The sequence below is a fragment of the Callorhinchus milii genome, unplaced genomic scaffold (genome assembly GCF_018977255.1).
Source record: "Callorhinchus milii isolate IMCB2004 unplaced genomic scaffold, IMCB_Cmil_1.0 Scaffold3, whole genome shotgun sequence".
Lineage (NCBI taxonomy): Eukaryota > Metazoa > Chordata > Chondrichthyes > Chimaeriformes > Callorhinchidae > Callorhinchus > Callorhinchus milii.
This window is the reverse complement of record NW_024704744.1, coordinates 42,957,362-42,964,563: the sequence shown is the minus strand read 5'-3', so window position 1 is coordinate 42,964,563 and position 7,202 is coordinate 42,957,362. Positions and strand designations below refer to the sequence as shown.

The following is a 7,202-nucleotide window of genomic DNA, read 5'->3' as shown; positions in this document are numbered from 1 at the left end:
ATCCATCAATTATTTTACTGCTTTTTAATATAAAAAGTATCTCATTGATATTGTTAATGATGGACCACACAGCTTATTGGAAGTACACAAATCATTGCACAAGTAATAATAATAATAATAATCCTTGCATTTGATATAGCGCTTTTCACGTCGGGAGGACGTTCCAAAGCGCTTCACAGAACACACTGTAAAGTGAATTGACTGTATATTTGTGGGCGAACGCAGCAGCCAATTGCGCACAGCAATGTCCCACAAACAGTCGTAGATTGAAAATGACCAATTTATTATTGTTTTGTTTTGGAGGGATTATTATTAGGCGTGTGGAGTAAGGAAACTTGCCCAAGGTTTCACCCTGACCTGCCGGGAATTGAACTCAGGACTCTCACTTGAAAAGCGAGTGCTCTAACCACTGAGCTACAGGACTCCACAAGTACACCAGTCATTAACTAGTACACTCATCACTAACTTGTACACCAATCACCAGTATCATCCCTATGCTAGTACACCAATCCCTGTGGTAGTACACCATTCACTATATTGGTACACTATACCCCTCCCTACTTCTAACTCATTCTTGTGAGGCACTGGAATACGTTATTGCTGTGACGTTTTGTTTTATTCTCATTGTTCACTGATATTCGGTAGAAGTCCAAACTTTGGTCATTTTAGATTTTTCATTGAAGTCCAGAGTAATTAGCTGTCTTCATTTTGAATTATTGGAAGCTTTTCAGATAAGATTTTTCACTGGGCTACAATAAACGGAGGCAAATCCAAAGCACTTCAGCACTGATTTACATGACACGTTAATCAGGAATGTAATTGTACTTGCTCTGAATCAGCATTTCTGACATTAACATGCTATTTCAGTATGAAATGAGCAGTTTGGAGACAGTTCTGGACTCTCTGCTCTGACTTCTTGACCTGAAGGGAAATAGGTAACTATTATTCTGAACTGCTCTAGGCCTTCTCTTAAATATTCTTATATAATCCAAACTTTCTTGTCTCATAGTGTGTAGAACATGTGCGGGGCCTGTGGCTACAGTTATAGTTATAGTAAATGATAGGTTGCTTTATACATGTTGCAGTAAACTTGTTTTATTTTGTATCCAACTTTCCATTCTCGCTTTCTGACAGTTTGAGTATTAGGGTTTGCTCAACTACACAAACATTAAGGGTTAGAGGAATTACATAGAATTATACAGACTGTATAGCACAGAAACAGGCCATTCAATCCAACAACTTTGTGTCATTTTAGCTTTGGTAGCACTCTCATCTCTGAATCAATAGGTTGTGAGTTCAAGCCCCACTTCGGGACTTGGAATTCAAAAGCTGACACTCAAGTGCAATGTTGGAGGTATACTGTCCTTTGGATGAGACGTTAACCTGAGGCCTCTTCCGCCTGTTCAGGTAACGATCCCGAGGCACTATTCAGAAAGAGAGGGGAGTTCCTCCCAATGTTGAGAGTAATGGCTATACTTGGAGGCAGATGCAGCATCCAATTTGGTGCACAGCAATGTGTAGAAGCAGTCATATGATAATAATAATAAGCCTTTCATTTGACATAGCGCCTTATCGGGTTTTCAAGACATCTCAAAGCCCTTCAAAGAATATACTGTAACTGAATTGGCTGTGTATTTTGTGGGCGAAACCTGGCAGCCAATTGCGCACAGCAGTGTCCCACAAACAGTTATGGATTGAGTGACCAAATTATTATAGTTTTTTTTAAATTTAATCAGAATTCTTACAGTCCAGAGATGGGCTCTTTCATTAAACTGTAACAGTAATTGTCAAGTGTATAAATAGTTTCAGGAATTCAGAGAAAGATTCCTGGGATGAAAGATAATATGGCTGACAAAACAACTAACCGAATAACATTCTACTGTGCTTTGGAAGTCCGAAACGCAAATCCATGCTAAATTTCGGAGCACCTGTTGATTTTACAGTATATGCAAATAGGAGTTCAGAAGTCCTATTGCTACATGAAAATTCATCCTCAGGGAGCATGCATAAAGACAAACGTGTTTATCTCTACCTAAAGCTGATCCTTATCCGGGATTCATGATCACTGCTCTACCCAATTCAGATAAGTGAAATGCCTAAGTTTCTATAAATCAAACTTGCTTACAGTGTTGTAAGTTATTAGCTTGGACTCTTGATCTGCAGCAAATGAGATTGATTGATAGAGTATAGAATAAATAGAACATTGTATATTAAATTGAAATCAAATCAAGTTATAAAGAATGAAAGTAAAAGAGAGAATGGTGGGAAAAGGGACAATAGAGCAAAAAAGATTTCTTTCTTTTTAGAGCTTGGGACTCATTTCAAGGGTGACTTAGTTTCACAAGATTCTTTTGAATTCTTAAAAGGGAGTCTGTATTAGGATTAGAGTTTGAGATATAATGCATTGTCCTTACATTTCTTGTATTTTCCACGTGCTGAAGATTTGCTCTTTTCCGGCCTCACGTCTGTTAATGCAATGAGTTGGTAATTGTTTATTTTGTAACATAGGAACATGACTAGGCCATTCAGCTCAATGAGCCAGTTCCGTTAAAGAGATTTAGTGCAATCTAGTTTAATAAATTTCCAATCGGATTTCATTAATAGTAATTTTAAGGCCAGGATGATGTCCTAGAATGGTAGTAATTGTATTCTTCATGCAAAGTTACATGGCTCCACAGCACCACAGCATATTAAAGTCAATGGGAATCTTGTACAAATAGAATTATAAGTAATCATAATCCTTGCATTTGATATAACACCTTATCACATTGTTGAGACAGCTTAAAGCATTTCATAGGATATACCTTAAAGTTATGTCACTGTGTATATTTTGTGGGCGAATGCCAACATGCGCACAGTAATATCCCACAAGCAACCATGCGACCAATTTTTTATTTGGGGGTTTTGTTGGCCAGAACATTGAAGTAAACACCCTTCTCTTTTTGAATAGTGCTATGGGATCTTTAACACCCACCTGAACAAGCAGACGGGTTTAACATCTCTAATTAAGAAGGAAACCATTACTCTCCTGACATCTCAGTACACAAACAGGTATCATCCACACTCTGTATTGAGTTAACATATCCCAGCTAGCATAGTCTGGCACAGTTTTACATTCAAATGTATAGATGAGGAAGCCATTTCTGCAAAGTATGTTTGATATGTGACCTGATGAGAGAGCTGGAAAACTCTCCTTAGATTATTTCTAAGGTTCTAAAACCATAAAGGAAGGATCAAAATTAAGCACCAATGGTTCAAAATTTATAATAATTTATAATAATAAAAATACTTGCAAATGCAGGAGCCAATTTGGGCACAGCAATGTCCCACGAACAGCCATGAAATAAATAACCCATTTTATTTTTCTGGGGGATTGTTTCCAGGACACTGGGAGTTTCCTTCTCTTTTTGAAGAGTGCCATGGGATCTTTAACATCTACTTGAACAGGCAGACCTCAACTTAATCTTTCATCCCAACGACAGCATATCTGATAAAGCAACTCTGCTTCAGCATTGTATTGTATGTCAACCTCGTCTATGAGCTCAAAGTCCCGACGGGAACTCATAACATGAATCACAGGTGAGTGGGCTATCCTCTGAGCCAGGCTGATACCTCAATTCATCACCGCAAGACTGGAATCAAGTTGTTGTTGTTGGATCAACAAAATAATTCAAGGAGGAACTAGTTAAGCATTTGAGAAGTAAAAATATTAAGCTACTTAGAGAAAGAGCTGGAAAGTGGGATTAATTAATCGGGAGATTTAAAAAATTAAAAATAATAAAGGTAGAAAGTGTCAGATATTATGGCTAAACACCTTCTGTGATGAAAATGTACAGGTTTTCTATGGACAAAAACTGGTAAGATCATAAAACTCCAAACAAAAAATGTTCATTGTGTTAAAGTATTAATGTGTAGTGACTGTGTGTTTTGTAGGAGAAGAACATCATTGTTGATGTTTGGCTACAAAATACAGTCACTGTGCTTCACAATAAATTCTATGGAGCGCCTTGAGATGTCCTTCTGACGTGAAAGGCACTAGATCAAATACAAGAGTTATTTTAAAATTACAGTTACCTCCTTTTTGGTAATTCTCTCCATACCCCTGAAATAAAGGGCTTAAATAAAATAAAACGATCCATTCTAACTGGCAAAAAATCAATGGCTACATGTAAGACAAGTGTAAAATCAGAGATGGAATTATAATTTATCATCAATCTAATTGTTTAGAACTCAATTGTGTTGTTTAACTCTGATGTACTCACTTGTTCAATTGACCTGGATTAATTAAGAGAATGGACTTTCAATCTCAGATGTGAAAGAACTGTTAGCTTTAATTTAAGGCTGTGCTTGCGAGTGAGTTACAAGTCTACGATTCACTTGATAGATTCCAGTGATGTCGAAAACTGTGTGCTTATCATTAACTCTTAAGCAATTATAAAATTATAAAAATCAAATTATTGCATTAGTGCTTTAAAATTGCATTAGATGTACTTATAAGCCTTAGGATGTCCTCCCGACGTGAAAGGCGCTCAATAAATGGAATCTTGTTGTTGTTGTTGTTGTTATAGTATAATCTGTGAAGGGTTTTGAGACATTGTAAGGATCATTAATATTACTCACTATTTTACATGGAGCAGGTAATACTAGACAATGAGTCGTGCCAATGATGACCACAATCCTTATCAAGCTGTGCAGAAGATACTATGAAAACTGCCTGGAGTTAATGTTCTGAGCATCTATGCCAGGGTTTTACAATATCGTGCTAAAGCAGTCACTAGTGATCAAATTGTTATTCTGAATTTCCACTTGGATATTTTAGATATTATTATATTGAATATTATATCTGATATTGTGTCGTGGGAAAGGAAAAAGGATAATGTTCAAAAGCCTGAGGGGAGCAGCAACATGCGACAGGCACTGTTATATCATGTCTCCACAGCCCTCCCCCAGCAGTTTGCTGCTTATGATACTGTGGTGCCTGATGGCACTCATTCTCTAGGTCATGGGTTCTTTATTCTGTAGTCTACTCGACTACTCAAATGCCCTCCTCGCTGGTCCACTCTCCGCCACTATTCACAAAATTCAATGAATTCAAACTCTGGTGCCCTCATTCTCACCCGCACTAAACTCTGTACCTCCATTATCCTAGTCCTTATCAAACTCCACTGGCACAGAGCAGATCAATTTCAAGATTCTCACTCTTGTATATAAATCCCTTCCCACCCTGACACCCCCCTATCTCTCCAATCTGCTCTCTTCCTGCGCTACTACCCACTGCCTTTGCTCAACTAGCTCCGGCCCCCTCATTAACCCCCGGACCCTCCTCCCCACCATTGACAGCCGTACTTTCAGCCACTACACCTCGAAGCTATGGAATTCTCTCCTTCAATCCCTTCACCTCGACCCCTCTCTCCCCATTTTCAGGTTACGCTTGAAGACCTTCCTCTTTGACCGGGCCTAAGGTCACCTTTCCCCTCCCCCTGGCTCAGCATCAGGCTCCACCATTGTTAAATGTTCCGAGATACCATCCGGCGTGAAAAGCGCTATATAAATGCAAGTTGTTGTTGTTGTAGCCATTTGGGTGAGGGTTTGGAGGTTGGCCAGCACCTGCAAATCCACCCCCTGGTAAACGTTGTGGGGAGCATAAATGAGTGCATTGTCTTCAGGAAAGGAGAAGGGAGGGAAGACAATTAGAGGAATTACGAAATAAATATATCAGCAAAATTTGCGGTATTTCTTGAAACATTCCTTAACTAATGTAAGGCTCAATTGGTAAAGCTCTAAGAAATAGAACTATAAAAAAAACCCTAGGTTCAATCTCTGATCCGTGCAAAGTTGGCTGACCTCTGCCAGGAGGATGTACAAAGAGAGGAGCATCACAGCAGTAATCATTGAAAGATGGATTTCTGAAAGCTTCACAGACATCAGGATCTGAAGCAAAACCAGACTATACTTTGAAATAAAAGGACTTATTCATTGACAACATGCTGTTGCTAAGATACAGGTTGCCTCAGCATCTACAAAGTAAGAGCAGCAGTAAGCGTTTTCAAATGGTGCTATTCTGATGAAACCCTGAAATGAAAAGATTCATTCATTGACTATTGATGCCCAGTTTAGCTCAATAATTATGTCTCACCTTTCCCGTTTGTCTAGAAACAGATGAATAGGTCTCCATTGTGTCATACTATTGAAATCATATTAAAAGCACTGCTTAGAACATGACACAAGGCAGTCGCAGAGCAGAGATGGATTGGAGAAAGACAATTGGGATGTGAGTGAATTAATCACTCCTTGTAAATTTCAATACCCCACTGAGACTTTACAGCAGGGAAATAATGGAGTTGTGACACTGTGTTATTTGTGGTGCTTTGTGTCTTAGCAACCAATCATTAATAAAAAAAATTGGTTTTGTTATTAAAGTGTAAATATGTTGATTTGCATAGTCTTGTAATCCCTGAGAGGATATCTATATACTTGATGTTGGCTCACAGCCCTTGGCATAAAAATTGCGAGGTGTGATGTGATAATTATCCCTGGGAGGGCAGTTTCTAAATATATGTCCAACTATCCTCACACATGGCACTCGCGCGTACACTCACTCCCCTAGATTCAGGCACAGGCCTGAAAACCCCTGATAGTTGCCTTACAATTGCAGTGTGCAGAAAGTAGCATCTAAGTGTCACTTTGCATGATTCTGGATTCCGTCAAGATCTGTAGTGTATTGGTTAGAGCACTCACCTCGCAAGCAAGAGGACCTGGGTTCGATTCCCAGGCAGGGCGAAACCTTGGGCAAGTTTCCTTACTCCACACGCCTAATAATAATCCCTCATAAAACCAAAAACAATAATAAAATTGGTCATTTTCAATCTACGACTGTTTGTGGGACATTGCTGTGCGCAATTGGCTGCCGCGTTCGCCCACAATTATACAGTCAATTCACTTTACAGTATGTTCTGTGAAGCGCTTTGGGACGTCCTCCCGACGTGAAAAGCGCTATATCAAATGCAAGGATTATTATTATTATTATTATTACCCCACGTCTTCCGCCCAGCCCACCCCACCATTGGCGGTGGGGCCTTCAACCTCTCTGCCCCCACCCTCTGGAACTCCACTCCACAGTCCTCTTCCCCCTCAAATAAGTAAATAATAATAATAATTTGGCCACTCAATCCACGACTGTTTGTGGGACACTACAGTACGCA

At 39.2% G+C, this 7,202-nt stretch overlaps 1 non-coding gene across 1 annotated transcript; it reads right to left on the bottom strand.

Annotated features, from left to right (window-relative positions):
• Positions 1-352: 352 nt before the first annotated feature.
• Positions 353-424, bottom strand: trnae-uuc. The gene has a single exon. It is a non-coding gene; the product is annotated as a tRNA-Glu (tRNA).
• Positions 425-7,202: the final 6,778 nt, after the last annotated feature.